This window comes from Falco naumanni, chromosome 5 (genome assembly GCF_017639655.2).
Source record: "Falco naumanni isolate bFalNau1 chromosome 5, bFalNau1.pat, whole genome shotgun sequence".
In the NCBI taxonomy this organism is placed as follows: domain Eukaryota; kingdom Metazoa; phylum Chordata; class Aves; order Falconiformes; family Falconidae; genus Falco; species Falco naumanni.
In genome coordinates, this window is record NC_054058.1 from 21,793,537 (window position 1) to 21,811,948 (window position 18,412).

General features: G+C 40.2%; 1 protein-coding gene across 4 annotated transcripts in view; it reads right to left on the bottom strand.

The window, feature by feature from the left end:
• The window catches only part of DERA (deoxyribose-phosphate aldolase), a 57,256-nt gene that overhangs the window by 11,506 nt on the left and 27,338 nt on the right, over window positions 1-18,412 (bottom strand). The gene's annotated exons all lie outside the window — the stretch shown is intronic.

An 18,412-nucleotide genomic window follows, 5' to 3' on the forward strand; every position in this document is an offset into this window, starting at 1 on the left:
CGAGCCCTCAGTGTCATCAGCAGCCAGACCACCTGGGCTGCAGTCACACATCTTGTGAAATCGGGTAGAGTATTTTAAGATATTAAATGCCCTCTTCCCTTGCACTCTCACCCCCTACACACAAACGACCCTCAGCCACTGCAATCCACCAAGGACCACTCAGAATAACCCAGGTGAACGTGCGCATGCTAAAAAGAAAATCAGTGCCTTCACAGCGCGTATACCTAAAGGTCAAGATGAAGTCCATTACATCATTTCTGTTTTAGATACTCACACAGCCTTACTTGTGGTAGCACCTGAGCACAGGTGTAAAGCTTGAAGTATACAGAAGATGAGTGACTTGCCCGAGGCCTCTCAGCAAGCATTTGGCAGGGCAGAGATTGAATGTCCTGGTTCCTGAAGGCCAGAAGAGCCTGGCCTGCCGCTCTGCTATCCCCTCTATCATCTCAAAATGCTACAAAGCTTCCCAGTCCACGTAACATTGAAGCAGAGCACGAGAACTGGAGAATCTTATTTAGATGACAGTACCCAGGAAGCACACTCTGGTTCCATAATTAAGCAATAAGGAATAATAAGCAGTATAGCAATCGTGGAGTAATCACAACCTTTTGGTTGTGAAGTGCTTCAAATGCCCTTGGGGAATGATTATCTCCTGATAACTACAGACTGTGTTGTTGCCTTACTCTTAATAAAGAACAAAGATGCGTCTGGCAGTTTTAAACAATAGTTTAGAGTGACACACTTGCAGAGGGACAATTATGCCACGCTACTTTGTAAGTACTTGCAATGAGCACAAATACTATCTTGGTTGCTGCAACTCAGATATAGCAATATGTGGTGACGTAGGGTGAACACGTACCCTTCTTCCAGGGCTTCTAGGACTGGTGGCAAAAAGAGCATGCTGCTGAGGGGACCTGAAAAAGCCCTGGTGCTTGTGCTGACAAGGTAGCAATGACAGGATAGTACATTATCAAATGTGCATGATGTCCCATTAGCAAATCATCTTTCTATTTTATGAGTACCTGAAATAAGGGTCTTAGGATTTACACACAATTAGCCTGACTAGGGGCAACCAAGTTATCTACCCTCTGAAAATGAGGCAGGGCAAGATATAAAAGGCTAATGTAGTAGCCAATTCTTGTCAGTAATTGTCCACTTACATGTCCTTATCCTACTCCAGCAGCAAAATAAAATACTTTCCCTGCTAGCTTAACTTTGCCACTGAGAAGAGAATACAAAACTGTGACAACTCACTTTAGCAGTAGCTCACCACGTAGCTTTAACTCCACTGCCAGACCACTTGGTTAGATGCCTATGCATGTTTTCACATGCCTGTCCATTTGACCATTTTTTAAAATGCTAGCTGATAACTTGGTCTTTTGTGAACTGCTATGTTTTGCAATTCCTTTTGGAAAAGTGCCTGCATGGAGGGGGAAAGAATATTTAAAAAATCGCATCATAGGGCTACATGTTTAATGTCTGTTTACAAGTAAGATAACCTTTCTAATGACCCATCCTATCATCTCAGCTTGGTTTTCAACACTCAATGGATGCTTCCTCTCTTGCATACCACTTCCAGTAATAGGTGTTATGCAGGCCAAATGATGCCTTTAGGAACACTTACACATGCACACGAAGGGACAAATTATTAAGACCATACTTATGCAAAATCCCCTGTAGATGATACCTGAAAGAATTCAGCATTGCTGAATTATGCATAGCTTGCTAATGCACTATTATAGTGCCTACCACAGGTCTCCACAGAATACTGTTACTTAATTAGTATTAGTTTCTTGTGTATTCATTTAAAATGTGTTTCTTTAGAAGATTCAACAGAAAGATCCATACCACCTTCTGTTGCTTGGCTATATAGCATGGACTTTTGCTATTTTTAGAGCATTCCTTCCAATCCAATCCCTATTTGGTATGGTGAAAGAGAAGATAAATAATTGACACGTGCTCCAGGCTCAAAGGCCACAGCTGGAATCCCTGTGAGTGGTGGTTCTTGGCTTTAGGCTTCAAACCACACTAAAGCACAGGAGGAAACATGCTCCAGTCCCCTCCCATGTTGCAGCAGGCAGAAGCATTGTTGGGAGATGCCAGGGTGCAGGAGCAGCACAGGCAATTACGTGCTGCTGGAACAGCCATTTCTCTTCCTCTCCAAAGAAGCAGCAGCAGGATATCTTTCCAAGAGTGACTAGTAGGACCACAGGGAAGCTTAAGGAATTCCTGGATTGTTATCTGCTTGTTAAATATTGTGTTTCTTTACCGAGATCTCATTTTTCTTCTTTAAAACTGTGTACCATGTATTACACTCAAGGGCTTTACAGTATATGACCTATATTAACCTTACTTAATTTTGCAGATGGCATTACTGGAACTGGTTATACAGTTTGCCTAATGACACATGACGAGCCAAAGGTAGAAAGAAGAAATAAATCAATACATTCCAACGCCTAATCCTAAAATTACTATTAAATCACTGAGGAAAAAATACACCTTTCTTCTCAACTCAGCCACTTGCAATCCTGTCTTCCTTCACAGACTACTCTGCAGGCTATTTTTTGCCACAACTCTTCGGATTTTGAGTAAGGCACAAAATACAAGAGACCGTGCAAATCTCTCTGCTCTAGCACAAGCTCAGCCCAAGAGCACACCGCAGTGTGCACCCACGGGAGGAGGCAGTGCTGGTGGCACAGCTCCGGCCCCAAATGCCCTAATCTGTGGCCTCCTCCAGCACAATACACATGACCAAACAGAAGCAGGTAGCTGTGGCGCATGTTATCCAGTGGAGAGAGGAGTGAACAGGGTCAAAGGAGTAGCAGTAGTGGTACAAGAAGATAAAAGAGTATTGCTTACCATTGGCTTTAAGATGTGGCTGTTCCATCAGCTACCAAAATACCTGAAGGATAAGGGGAAGGGAGTAGAAGAACCACAAACAATCGAAAAAAGCATAGATAGTGTGCTAGTGGTGAAAGTAGCTGCAGTACCTGCATAAAATCTAGTGGAAGTGCTCTGCAGCACGCATGGAGGCACAAAGCAGCAGACCTGCTCCCTCTCTGCCACCACTACCACCATCCCCACAATTACACAGCAGTTACCTACAAAAGAGGCAGTCGTGTCTTTCAACACCTCATTCCGACTCCTTGCTGCAAAAATAGTGATGGCTGAGTTTTGCAGATTGCCCTAATATCCAAAAGTCACCATTTGGTTAAAAAAAGCTAAAGGTTATAAAACACAAGTATATGGCCGTGGTCAGGGGCTAAGAAAGGAATGGTGACTTTCCCTGCTTTAGCAGTGTTAGTGTCCCACATACAGCAGCTAAAGGCATGCTGCGTGTTTGAGAAGGAACCATAACGTTTATTCTCATTCCTTTGCCAGTAACACACAGGTTGCTGCTAAAAAAAAGTTGAGTCTCTTGTTTCAGGTTAGATGCAGGCACTCAGGTTCTCAGTACTGAGCCACATGCTCCTGCTAGGCTGGGTGAAAAAGCAAAATGCTGTGGGAGAAACTAGATTTGATTTGAAAATCTAACTCATTAAGCTTCTGTTACAAACACTGAATTGTATTGCATCATTTACTTGTTCACACTTAAACTAATCTAAACAATGATAAACTATCCTAAACTGTGATATAATTAAAACAGCACTGATCTAGGTCAGGCTTTTTCCCTCTTGGCATTCTTGGGTTTGGATCAATACATCTCAGTCTCACAAAATGTTGTCCAGTACATGACATTATTACAGACTGAGGCTAAAACCCTGATATATCTACCAGTAATAGCACTGCAATTTGGAAGAAAATAATAAATATGCATGGCTGCTTAGAATCACAGCACTACGTGGCACATTGCATACCGCATTTTAGCAATCACATTTAGCTTTGTGCTTTTTAATGTTGATACCAACTTTGAAACAAATATGTTAACATTAAAACTCAGGTATGCTTACATATTCTTTATTAGCTTGTAACAAAATTACTCAAATTGAAGAAATAGCTGTTTAAAACCCATTTGGAAATACTCCACACTGAACAGAGCAAGTAGAAAATCAGTCTACTTTATCAAGAAGGTGCTATGAATTTTAAAGATTTTAAAAAAAACCTATACATTATACAGCCAAAATCATGAAACTTCAATGTCATTTTGAGTGTTTTTCAACACCTCATGATAAAAGCAGTTTAAGAGTCTGTTCCAACTCTAACCCAGAGAAAGGCAGGATTGATTTTTGAGATTTAAAAGTCATGTCTTAATGCCACCGTCAGAATCTGTCCAGCATCTAGCCTCTTTGTCATGCAGAGGACAAACAGCCAGCATCAGCCCCTGTTCCACACTGTTCCCTACACATAAAAGGGCAGCTGGCACAGCTGGAAGCTTCAGCACTGGGTGGATTTCCAGTACCAAAGGCATTTCTCAAGAGCATTTCACGGCCAATGTCAAGCTTTTGGCTTTGCCTGAAAAAAACATATAAGGTGCCAGATCTCACTGGATTCATCTGTGATGGATGTGCTTGTTTCCTCCTGGCTTTTACCGATCAGGTGGAATAGGTTACTTAGGAGCTTGCATAGAGGGCTGAATAATCCACTCCCATGCAATCACTAGGAAAATGTTAGGCACTTTTAGTTTAATTTTTATGATACTCGAAAGCCTTCAGTACAATCAATTTACAAATATGTAGATTCTGTCATGTATCCCTGGGTGCATGTGTTGGGCATTCTCTTGATGCAATGAATACCCAAAGGGTAACACCCTGGAAGGCCTTACCTACATATAAGGTAGCACAGTAAAACGACGAGCTATGCTTGTTTTTGAAAGGTACCGATCTTACTCACAGCACCTGTTTCCCAGAAGTTTTTGCCCCTCAGAGTGTTTCCTTCTTCTTTCTCCAACTTGATAATTTGACATCTGGCAAAACAGCAAAAGCCCACATGTGTATGCTGCAATGTGGGTGAGAAGTTCCAGGACTGACAGATGTTTTCACCACTGTCAGTAGGGTTGTTTTACAAGGTTTCTAGCTCTTCAGGTAGCATGAATACCAAAAAGCCTACCAGTCCCCTTCAAGAAAAACACAACCAAACCCCCTAACTGTGCAGCCACGCTCCAAGCAGGAGGCAACTCTCTGCTGGGGACAGGGAAAGACTCTTCTGGTCTTTTAAGAAATCCTTTTTTCCCCCCACTGTATTATTAACGATGCTTACATGGCAAAACTCATAATTTTATTTCAAAGGGATGCTTTATGAAGGCATGTTGCTGATAAATTCAGTCAGGCTTTTCTGGCATAACAATCTACTGAGCAGTACTTTAAAAAAAAATGAAGGAAATCAAAAAGACCCTTAAGCATAGTCAGAAATAGACAGCAACTCATAATAAGGTATTTAATATGCTGGGGCATTGTTTCTCCACCACCATTTGTCAACAGCCTCTGTGCTGATCTGGTCATGGACCGCAGTCATGGTGAGATCTCAAGCCAAAAGTACCAACAATCTGATTAAACAACTGCCTGGGTTTTGGTTAAAAATAATTGAAACTGATATAGAAATGCCATTTCATTAGTTCACTGGTGAGATTAAGACGATATTTCAATCTTCAAATCTACATTTCATATATAAGCTTATATTTTAAAAAACCTACACTAAATATATGTTATAATTTTGTACTTTGGCATTCCAATCTTTTTACTGAAATACTGTGAATGAAAGAAATTGAGGATCAAACTCTCTTTGTGTTAGACATATATGTATCCTCATAGGTATTTAGTGGCAAGTTATTAAATGTCACTATTCATTGAGACAGTACATTTTATGTCTTTCTTACAGAAAAAAAAAAATCTATCTAAAGTTTGTATCTTTGCATGGCAATATTTCAGAGCTTCACTTTGGTATCAATGGTTTCTTCATCCACACTTACACGTTCAGAAATAGAAGTGGTCAAGCAAAACACTACCTGTGTTTTACTGAGTTGTCACTTGCCAACCTGCCGTGGTAGTGATGGGGTCACCATCACATCAGGAAGCACGACCACCTGGTCTGTACCTTCCCTTCTGTAATCCTAAGCTTCTGACATAAATAGCAAAAACTTGCAGTACTCTCTCCATTTGAGCTTGGTCCTAAGCATGCTCTGTTCAGGTCATACGGAGCATAACGGTAAGCAAAGCCAACCAATGCTGCACCCCAAAGAAACAGATATTTAATGTGAACAGACAGACCCTAACTTGATAAAAGTAAAGCTTTGCAAGATCCACCATTTTAACTATGACTTCTTACAATATCTAAATTGATATTAATATTTCTGTAGTGGCTGCAGTTATTCAGTGTCAGGAGTGGGATCATGAGACATACCACCATGTTCCATGTTTCATACATAATCTGAAAGAAGATTATGAAAGTTTTAACATGATCTGTGGGGCTTTTGTTTTTAATAGCAGACACTTTTAATTAAGTAAATCTTGATAATGCCAGGAGACTAAAAATGAGGAAGCTTAAAAACTTGCCACTTGGTTCTTTTCTCCCACATTCCAATAACGACGCGCACATTGCAATAATGCAGCTGTTTTTTACAGATACTGAATCATAGCTGAACTTATAAGGAATGATGTGTTCAGCATTTCTCTACATCAAATCACATACGAAGGTATCTAATAAGTATTTACACTGGAAAACACTGGCCTGAAGTGAAGTATAGCAGTGTTGCATATCCCTGATCTATCAACCAAGCACAGTATTCACTTTGCTAGAAATCTGTACAGTGCTTTGAGGCCCTCAGATATTAGCCCAAAGCAAAAACACATTGTCTTCATTTAATTACCTATCTTTTTGAACTTTCTGTGATCAACATGACTGAGTTAAACAGAATGGTTACTAGTAACAGGAGACCATTGTTAACCAGCAAACTAAGATGGGGGTGTGTGCATAGAGCTAAGAATAAAAAGATGCTGCTGTATGCTGTTTGCTATTTGCTTCTCCAATGTGAATTTACAAAGGGGAGTGAAAGTGCAACATCAATTGAACTAGCAAGAATTAAAAGAATTAAAAACCCAGGAACCAATGAAGTCAGAGAAATGGAAAATGGATTCAGCCCTAAAAAGATAAAATTATTTAACAACTTATTAAAACAGTTCATCATTGTAATTAAAATCCAAGTGCCTAGAAAAAAGTGGCACAAGAAAGGTAATTATTTATGAGGAGACTTTAAAAAGCCATTTATTGTCAATTTGGGAGAGAATCAGCCTGAAAGAGTTGGTAGTAAAAAGAAATTGTTTGTTTATTCATAAAACTTATTTTGGTCTAGCATACCACTAAGAATCCCTAACATCTGCTCAATGGCAGCTGTAAGTAACATTAGGAACACTCAGCCAATTTATATCTTTCTTTTCTATTAAAAAATAAACAGGTCTTTTTAAATTATTCACTAGTAAATTAACATAAAAATCAGTGCTGTAGCATCTCACATTTTGTGGAAAGGCGTCTGCAAGCTTTGTATTATCATGATGATCTAAATCTTTCTACATTTCACTGACTACTTTACTCTTTATGTGATGTCCCACCTAATCTAGCAAATTAAAATGTAGAAAACCTACAAGCCACACCAGAGTCACAGCCAGGAATAACAGAAAACATATCACTGATACCTCAAATGCCATATTAGTTGCCTCCTTCCAACTTGAACAGATTCTTTTCTTCCTTTTGCCTTCCACCATTTAAAAATTCCACTCAGTCTCAGATCCTACCCTGCTTCTGTCTTTCACAAACCAGACATCAGACAATAACCTCAACTGGCAGAACCCTTCTCCTAAGTAACAAAATGCAGCAATATTCCTAATTAATAATTATTTTTTGTGATCTGCAGCATTTTCATACACAGATTGCAAAGAGCTCTGCATGTTCCTGTGTTTCACTCCAAAACTGTATTCTTAGGGAGTAAAAAAGGCACAGGAACCCTTCAAACATAAAGGCTTCTCTTTACCCCTCACTAACACTCTTTTTTAGTTAATATCTTTAACATTTCAAAAGAAAAAAATATTACTTTCTTCCTAGGTTTCTCTCCTACCTTCAGTTCTTACCTCCGAACATAAGCAAGTCCCTGCAAATGAACTCGCCAAGAAGTTGTTCAAAAGCATGGAGTAGCTCTTTATTTTACTAGGATATTTTTTGGTTTCCTTCTAAGCAACAAACCAGCATTTCTGCAGTACACTCTGGAGACAGCTAGTTTAAAGCTAAGTGAGCTGTAATTCTAACCCAGGCACCAGAAAATGCTGGAAATGGCATCATTACAATTGCACAGGGTCCATCCAGCTGAAGTTCCCAGAGGAGCCTGCCTCGAAGCTGCAACGGGCAACCAAGCAAACTGCTGTGAAGCTACATTTGCTTACATCCAGAGTAGCTGAACATACAGTACCTGATTACAATATAAATATAACCAGCTAGCTATCAACAGCATGTATATGGTATCTTGTTATCAGGGCACGACCTGAAAATGCTACCCCTCCTCTTATTGGGGACCAGAAGTCATGAAAAACATGGCATCCCCTCCACCACACCCCACCAAGCTGCTTTCTCATTCTGGGGCTTGGGTTCATTTCACAGCTCCATTTATGCGGAAGGCTCTGTGTTTCCTTTGAGCTCTCTACATGTCCATTATCCAGAACCAGTGGGAAGGAGGCTTTTGAAGATACATGATTCATAATTTTGTATTGCATAATTTAAGTTTAATGTGCTGCACAGAATATGGAACATCATAATCTCTTTCTTCTTTGGTCGGCTAGGGATGAATTAACAAATCTTCTTGATAAGCTACAAGACTTCACCTCTGCAATGTTTGGGATAGGCTGGTAAATTGGACATTGGATTGGCAGTGTAACTGCAAAGTGATGGACAGAAGACTTTTTGCTTGACAAAATTTTTTCTACATCTTAGATTTAGGGAGAACTCAATTTGAGAAATCAGCTGCAGTTGTACACTGCAGGGAAATCACTTTATAGCGCAAATGCTAAAGGGGAAGAAACATCAAAGGTGCAAATGACAATCAGATGTCAGATCCCTGTTGACTTGCCATGAAGACTACGGACTTTGCTGTCATCTGTGCCTTTGAAAAAGCTCTCTTAAAAGCAGAACTATTACAGACAGCTCTGGGAAAGCTATTGTCTCTGGTAACTATAAAGTAAGACAATTTCTTGTGTCTGACTATGTTTATCTGAGAGATGCTGAAATTAAAACCTACCATTTCAGAAAGGGAATTTTAAAAAAACATAAATCAGGAACACTTCTCAGAGAATGAAATTCCAAAGTATAGTTCCAAAGAAGGGAATATCTTCTGTTCTTTTCAACATCTTCCCACCACGGTTTGCACTCTGGCAACACAAATCAAAGGAGCACAGAAAGCCTGGGAGACAGGCTTCAAGTAATCCAGGTACCTACCAAGGAAGTTCAAATTACTTGTGCAATTCACCAAAAATTCTGCAGGCAACCACAGAGGCAAGTTGGAAAAAGCCATGGAGCTCTCTTTCTGAACACCACTGAAATGAGCACATGCCTGAAGAATATTGCTGTATCACAGAAACACAGAACGGTCAGGGTTGGAAGGGACCTCTGGAGATCATGTAGCCCAACCTCCTGCTAAAGCAGGTTCTCCTAAAGCAGGCTGCACAGAATTGTGTTCAGTCAGCTTTTGAGTGTCTCCAGAGAAGGAGACTCCACCACCTCTCTAGGCAGCCTGTTTCAGTGCTCTGTCACCCTCAAAGAAAATATGTTTTTCCTCATATTCAGATGGACCTTCCTCTGTTGCAATTTGTGCCTGTTGCCCCTTGTCCTGTCGCTGGGCACCACTGAAAAGAGCCTGGCCCCATCCTCTTGACATCTGCCCTTAAGGTTTTTGTATGCACTGATAAGATCCTCTCAGTCTTCTCCTGGCTACACAGGCCCAGCTCTCTCAGCCGTTCCTCAGCAGGGAGCTGCTCCAGTCCCCTCATCATCTTGGTAGCCCTCCAATGGACCCCCCTCCAATTCCTTGTCTCTCTTGAACTGGGCAGCCCAGAACCAGGGACAGTAAATAGGACCATATCCTATGGCCATATTGTAACAGAAATATTTTCCTTTGAGAAAAGACTGACAAAGTTTATTAAGAAGACCTTTTAAATTGCAGTTAAGAACTTAAACTCATAGGGAAGGGAAAATGTTAAACACAAGCATAAATGTTCACATTTGAATAAGCAGTTTTGTTTAGCTCAGTGTGGAATGTGTATGCAGCACCATGCAATCTGGCAGCCAGCTTGGGTTTCAGCCTGTTTATCTGCACTTAATGACGTAACACTTTGAAATACAGCATCAGCACTATTAGTACATGATCTGTTAAAAGTTAGTGCATGTTTTTATATTAATCTCAGTGTGTCTTAACACCCAGTTTATCAGTAAGGAAATTATCCATAACGTCCTTATGGCAAACATGACTAATTTTTGTCCCACTTTAATACCTCAGTAGGTATTTCACTTATGTTTGTGGCCATCTTTTGTTAAGCTTCTTTGTTTTCCACTGTATTCCTGTTCCTTATGAGTAAATAGGTTCATTCAAATAAGTGTCCATAGTGTTTTGAGATAACTTATTGATGTTCAAGATTACATAGTCCTAGTGTATTTTTCTGCTCAACATCTTCCTCTTTAGAAGTCTAATTTCACATTTCTGCTGTCATGAGCATACACCTTCAAATTAGATAGGCATGATCAGTAGGCCTTGCCACCTTTAAAAGCAACAAAAACAATTCCAGGACCTACAACCCTAAATTCATGCTTAGTTTATTCCCACATCTTTATTAAGTTTCTGTTAAGGAATTTGATTTTCTAACTAGTGTTCCTACTTGCAATCTCTTAAAAGATACTTTAATATTTCATGAGCCAATTTTGTATAATTGATAGATACAGTAAATTAAATATTTATTTCTATTTTTCACTGGTTTAGTAGAATTTAACACCTGCTGCTGATAGAATAAAAAAACAACCTGATATATCAGAGAAATAAATAGTACCCTGTACATCTATTGATTTTACATAATATTTCCATGTTTTAAAATTGCATTCTCTCAAACCATTACCTTCAATACCAGAGCTTCACAGATGCAAAGTTTTTTGCTAGGAAGCCGTGTTATTTTGATGGCATGTTTGACTAGAACTATTCACTGTGCAACGATTTCTGAGTCTGAGGCGATATGAAACTTCAGAAGTTTTAACTCAAATTCTAACAAATTATTTAACATAGAAACAAGGTTTCATTCATGGGGAAAATTAACGCAACAGGAGTGCTTTCTCACCTCTCTGCATCAGTTGTTATAAATTGAAAGTATACCATTTAGATATTCCTTAATTAACATGCTTTGCAAAGATCTTGAATATCAGCAAAAGAAAAATGCTATTCAGGCATTTAGGATAGCTTGCTAATAGAAGGTTGACCCCTCTCAACAGTATGTTATACTGTCAGTACATGCCTACTCACCGTAACCTACTATTTCACAACCAGTTTTCAAGGTTGAAGCACAAATGGCCACTTTCTTACAGCTCAAGAAGCAGAAACCTGCAGATCAGGGTTCAAACCCTTCTCTGAGATCCAGTGACAAGTCCTAGGATTTCTAGGGAGTTACCACACTCCTGCTGCTCTGTGATTTCATGTAGGGGCATACTGCTCATTCCATTTGGCTCAGTGCAGGGAGCAAACACCAGAGCACAGCAAAACAGGCGCACAGGAGGCACAGTATAACTCTTGACATTTAAAAGAACATTTTGAGCGGAGTGCTATGAAAGCAGATGCACTGCTGACTGGCAGTGATGGTCAATCATGCAGTGCGCCATACCGCTACCCTAAAGTACCACTGCAAGCGGTGCCAGATCCCACCTCCACTGCTGCCCCTAGGGTCAGTTGTACTGGGAAACCAGAGTCAGCAGCTTCTACCAGAAAATTTCCAGACTTCCTCTTGCTCTGTTTCCCAATTTCAGTCATGACCAAGGTATTCCATCTTCATGCATTGGCATGGAAAAATTCTGCCTTAAAATGAGGGGAATATATTTCTGCTTATACCCTAATTTACTAGACCTCACAGAAGTCCTATAAAAAGTGCAATGTTAATTTTACACATGGAAAAACAGAGAAGCTAACAGAGCTGTCAAAGGTGATGATAAGTTAGGAGTCATTCAGCTACCTCAAACAATCCTACCCATCTACTGGCTTCCTGACTTGGTATTCTTCTGGTGAGAAGTACTTGGAAATAGCACTGTTTCTATTCATAAACCAGGCTGGCAGAGGGAGAAAGCCCGGTGGTGTTGTGGATAACACAAAATCAAACATACAGGTACAGACCTGACATATGTTATCTTTCTTACACTGGTATTTCTTTCCTGACTTCAGCAGAGGGTGTATATTGCTATTTTCTGATTACAGTGGAATACCATTAATGGAACAGACTTTTCACAAAATTAGCAAACTGAGTTGCCAGGCATCCTGGTATGGCAAATATGAACGGCCCCAGATAACTATCTCCCCTCAGATATGGCTGTATAGGCTAGCGTACAGTTCAGTAACCACATAAATAAATGCATAAGAAAATGTGGCATTGCATGCACATCTGGGTTCCTAGCTTAACAAACTGCAAACAAATGAGTTTTTACTGTACACACTCTAACTCTGTTCTCCCCTTACAGACTATCGACTATCTCCTCCCCCACCCCCCGCCCCCCCCCCAACATCTCTCTTTCCCTTACGTATTACTTCTGTCCTTTACTTACCCATACAGGGTCCTGTTGCTCTTCTGACTCTACTGAAAAGACTTTTCATTAGACCCTGCCCAAACCCTGAGTGTTTTTCAACCACTTTCTGTTCCTTCGCTTCTGATTCCCTATATACACATTATTGAGTTTCAGACAGATATTTTGAGTCTCATTTTGCATTCCTTCAAGGTCTGCTTTACTCAAGCCCAACTTTTTTTTTTTGTACTACTACTCTTTGTATGGACTCTCATCAGTCATCCAAACCCAAGGATATTATGTTTGCATTGTTAGAACTTTTCAACTCCAAGCTTATCTATCACGCCTACATTATTTCTAGTGATTAGCTGCAGCATCACTGTTAAACTTGTAGGCAATTACATTATTTAAGGGAGAAACCTTGTACTGCCTTACCGAACGTGCAGCTATCTGCATTTTTATACTACTGGATTTTATTTCCCCCCACCCTGTTTCAGAATAAATGAAGTCACTTGTTCCCATAAAAAACTCTTTCAGACTGATTATATTTAAAGACCATCCATCTTTTGATCTAACTCCTAACTCAAAAACTGTTTTAGTCAATAATATCATTCAAAATTTTGAGACAGATTGTGTCACTTTTACCTGCTCTGTGTCTTGGTTTTCCACAGCACATCTTGTGCTTGTTCCTTGCACTAAACTTTCAGTGATGTTAACCAGAGCTCTAAACATGCAGAAGAACCACAGACTATGCAGAATGCAGGACATCTGCTGCAGCGGACAGGGAAGTTATCAACTACTAATATAATTCTATAGCGTTAATGACTGTCTTACAACAGCCAACTGCAATCACTTCTACATATTCAAGACAGTAACCAAGGCTATGTTCCTAAAACAACATACAACACTGCATCTGCATGATGCAAAGTGCTGAAGTAGTACAAACTCTGCAAGTTCAAATTTATCTAAAAATTCTGAAGGAACGGGGGCAGACCTTTGGACAAATGAAGTATTGTCTGCATGCATGCAGACAGAAGTCAGCTGACAAACATCATTTTATGCAGTCTTGGTAAACTAACAGAAATTCAGAAATGTGCTCATGCCTATCTAATCTGTACTGCCAGAAGATTTCAGCCAAAGAAAAATGGAATTATTTACTGACTTACAGCACAGGTGGGAGAACTCTCTCTCCACTGTGCTTTGTTGTCTGAAGACAGACAGATGCAAGAATAAGTTGCATTTCAACATCCACCTTCCCCAGCCAGTGAGCGCAGCTTGGCCAAGCCAGAACAGCAAGCAATCCCCATCACACCTTGGACTCACTCTGACTCCTGCTTGGTTGGAGGGAGCGAGGAAACAGCTACCTGACTGTGACCGAGAAAGCCTTAGTCACCACTCAGGTGGTAAATCCTCCTCCCACACATTCAGAAGAGTAAGGACTTAATAGCTTGTCCCCAGCCCTATACTCTGGACCTCCAGACCAGAGCTTAACATCATCTGTCACCCTGAGACAGTTCACATCTGTAAAAATGAGCTGACAATTTTGACCTGGTCTGCTTTCAGAAGATGACAGCCATGCATTGCCCCTGATTTCTGACGGATCTTTTACAGGGTAAAGTGCACCCTTTACAGATACACTGTACACTCAATACAGATGATTGTATTTCAGATGTGTAAAATGAGACACAAATTGAAATTTTGTTTTATATGTGTTACCAAGCCTCCTCCCTTAGTTTGCCTTTCATCTAGAAATGCTCTATTTTGATTATATGATTTTATATATATTTGATAATATGATTGATATAGAAATGGGCTCTAACAACTGACTGAGCATCAAATTACAAAATGGGCTCTAACAACTGACTGACTTAGCATCAAATTACAGCTGAAGTTGTAGACACATAATTAAATCAATACACAATACAACTCACATGTTATTGAGGGGACCCTCAACTTTTGGTTTGAGCATAGGATTTAAAGCCAGGAACCCACAACTGATTGCAGTTTGACTTGTCTGTTGGTATCTTTGTCTCATATTTCACAGGGTGATTGTAAGATTTATTCTGCTAGTGTCAGTATGTGCTTTGAAGATGTGAAGTGCTATCTAAGTGCCAAGTAGTATTACTTATTCAGCAGTCTTGTTTCCTACATTAGTCACATTTTCGGAAAGCATACCTAGCTTTTCAGTCAAATTTTGCTAGTTCAGTTTCCTTTCTTCTCTTTCATTTTTCATGAAACGTCAGCTTGATAGAAGTTCTGGATCATGGTGGTCCACATCCAGCGGTAGGAAAGTCATCTCTTGCACTTACCTGCTAGCATGTTTACAGCCACACCACCTAACCCCGCTCAAAAGAAATCTTTGCCAGACAATTCTCAAAACACCAATAGCTATTGGTAGCTTAGATTTTGTCTTCCCATTATTCATACTAAAAATGGATCTGCACCAATATTAACTGCAGTATAAACTCCCTTATTTAGAGCTGAGGTAAAAGCTTTGTGTAGCCAGGCATTATTTTACAATGTTCCAAACCATATTTCTTGGACTCTCTCTTATAATCGTTAAACTGTTACACTTTTTCTTAATTCAGGACAAGACCTTTGTACGCAGTGGGATGTTTTGGTCTTGAGGATTTTTGAGGAAACCTCTTCATGCACTACTGCTAAGTCCTGCATTTTCTTTGCGGGAACACTGTGGCACTGCTTTCCACTTTAAGAGACAAACACTGGATACTACAGCTCTCAGCCAGTCTCTGGATCCAGCACAGGGCCAGCCTATTTGTGCCTTTAAGTTTTGGTAAGGTTTGCTGTGAAAACAGCAAGTGTGTATTGACTGGAGCCACTCCTGTAAAGCAGGATGAAGCCTAGAAGGATTTGATAGTGGGCTCTCCTGTGAACTGCAAAACACAGCTTTTCTTCAGTGTTTGGCTAGATTCTTTCTGTTCACTTTGCAATGAACAGTATCAAAGCATCTACAAAAATTTCTGTTCACACATTTCAAGCGTTTTAATTTTCTTCTTCTAGACTATCAATATCAGAGACCTTATTACCTCAGCCATCTTCTGCTACTTTTTGCAGGGCTTTTTTGTCCTAGCGACTTCAGAAGTTAGTTTGTTTTAGCACTAACTCATTACCTTTCTAAATTTAATTTTTACATTTGTCAGTATCTCAGCTTACAATTTATGACTGACTGCTTCATGACCTATGAAAAAATTGTTTTAAAGCCATACATTTAGTAGAGCTGCAGAAGAACGTACATCACTCCTTTCTGATCTTTCCACAGGTATTTGTTTAGATACATAAAATGAAAACAATATCTTTCACACATCACTGCTGTGTTTCCCTTAGCCACCCAAAGAGTGACATAAAAGTAGCTGTAATATCAAAAGCAGGTTTTGACAGTTAAAATGACACAGATTAAGTTTTCACTTTTTAAGTTCATTCACTTAATCACTTTCTCTGCCCCTGCCCCAGTCTGTATATCTTAATTAATATGAATTGTTACACAGAAGAATAAAGATTCTGTAATTAGGTGATATAGTTAAAATGTGATTTTCCAAAATAAAAACCTTACATGTGACTGAAATATGCAACTAAATCATCCACACCTTTACCAAAGTATTCCTTTCCCCACAAGTTTATCATCTTTCCCTTCCTTGTCTAGCTTCCTCGGCAGTTTCTGATGTTTGTGTCAAAAAAAAATTAAAAATAAATAAATAAAAATGGCCTAACTCTCATAAGAGAACTGTGTACAAGACCTACTTTTTTTAAGGACACCAGGATGAGGAAACAGAATAGTTGTCACTGGTATGGGGGAGTCAGGCACTCCCATCTGTGTCCCTTAGGTCTGTTTATTCCAAGAAGCTACAAAGACACAGATCTGAGTGTCTCCTGTAGAAATGGATGTGACTCGCACAAGTATACACAAGATGATGGAAACTACTAGTCAGCTGGCTCTGCTCATTGTCTGGAAGTGTTGAAGATGCAGCAAGTTTCCCTTGAGAAGCTTATGTACTCAAACCACAGCCAAGACTTCAAGAAACTCAAAGAAATGGTAGCGGACGTTATAAACCAATAACCAAAAATTCCCTGGTTCAATGCTGAGATCTTCTCTCGGTCAGCTTTCTGAAAACAATGTGCTCCTTTAGTAGTGACATAGAGCCGCTGATGTGCAATCCTACCTGCCTACAGTTATCTCCTCTGTAGTACTGCAAAGATTATTCTTGCCAGGTGAGTCACTGTCCTTACAGGGCTGTCAGCCTCTTTCACTCAGAAATAGGTTCTTAAATATTCCACAAGATTTTATTACATGTCAGTCAAGTCTGGAAAGGTATGGTTAAAAGAATTTAAGAGAACCGGGTGCCTGCTCCCTTCTTGGTGTCTTTCTCCTTATGTACTGTGCTAGAGAAGGAAGAAAAAGTAGTCATAGCGCTTCCTGATACAATTTCAGACACAGGAGGAGCCAAGAACTTCAAACAGACTCAAATTGTTTTCATAACTCACTGTGAAGAAATGCTTTTTCCCCAAGTCCCCAAGGTGCAAGCGTTAACATCTTGTACACAAGCGCGTTGTGCAAAGCACCATTTCTGCAGCTGGCCTCCCCCCGCAGTGTACTGCTGGGGTCCGCACGCCTCGCCCGACTCAGCCTCGCCTGCGGGTGCGCAGCGAATGGCTCCTGCCCCGTCCTGCAAGGGCTGTGATTCAGGCCACAGCTGTTTGCCTGCACAAGTGGCCTGTGCAATCCGCTTTGAACATAGAAGTGCACAGGCACACCACCCCAACCTAAGCATGGCCCTTAGCATTCTTTTAAAACCCCAGCCAATGTAGAGATGCAAATTTTTTGACCTTTTACCATCCCTTTTCAAGGCCAGCCTCACATCCAGTGGCTGAACCCCCACCTGCTAGCTGAATCAGACCAAATGTAATACGCTCTGGTTCCCAGCATACACCAGTAATTCCTCAAGCCTGTATAAGGAATACTGTATACAAATTTTGGGAAGTTATTTAGGAGAGGAGACATCTGGGTTGTATTCCCTGTTCAGTTAATTGCTTTGTGCAAAGCAGAGCAATTTTACCAGGAGGGACCCAGTCCTTAACAGCAAATCAACTGTAAACTTGACCTCTGTGTGGGAGAAGAACCCCAGTCAAAGAAAACAAGTCCCAGACATCCCAGGCAAGCTTTGTAACCACAGAGCTACTGATAAATCAGCACTGTGTTACTCTCTCAGCCTTCTGAGTCTCATAAATCAGACACATGGAAAATACACACATTTTATGTACACGTTGCAACACACCTAGTGGCTTTGTGCTTCAGGTGAATGTGTGCATACTCAGCAAGAGCAACAAAAACATCTGTAAGTTCAGGATTTTGTGCTACCTACATGATAGGCTTACATTATGCATAGCAAAGTGAGAACAGTTTGAGGACTGCACACCATGTCCTCAGTCGCACTGACACAATTGCATGCAAGGCAAGGCTGTAAACCAGATTACTGAGGCTGTGACCATCTGAAAAAAAGCACTGCCAGCCAATCACAAAAAAATACACAACAAACTAGTTAACCCTTTTCTGGAGTAATTTTTAACTGTATTACTTTGAATGCAGCATGACAAACACTTCTAACTGCACAGCTGAAGGAGCAACAAATTTTGGCATAAAGGACAGGAGCAACTGACCAGAGGCAGCAAAAACTTCTAA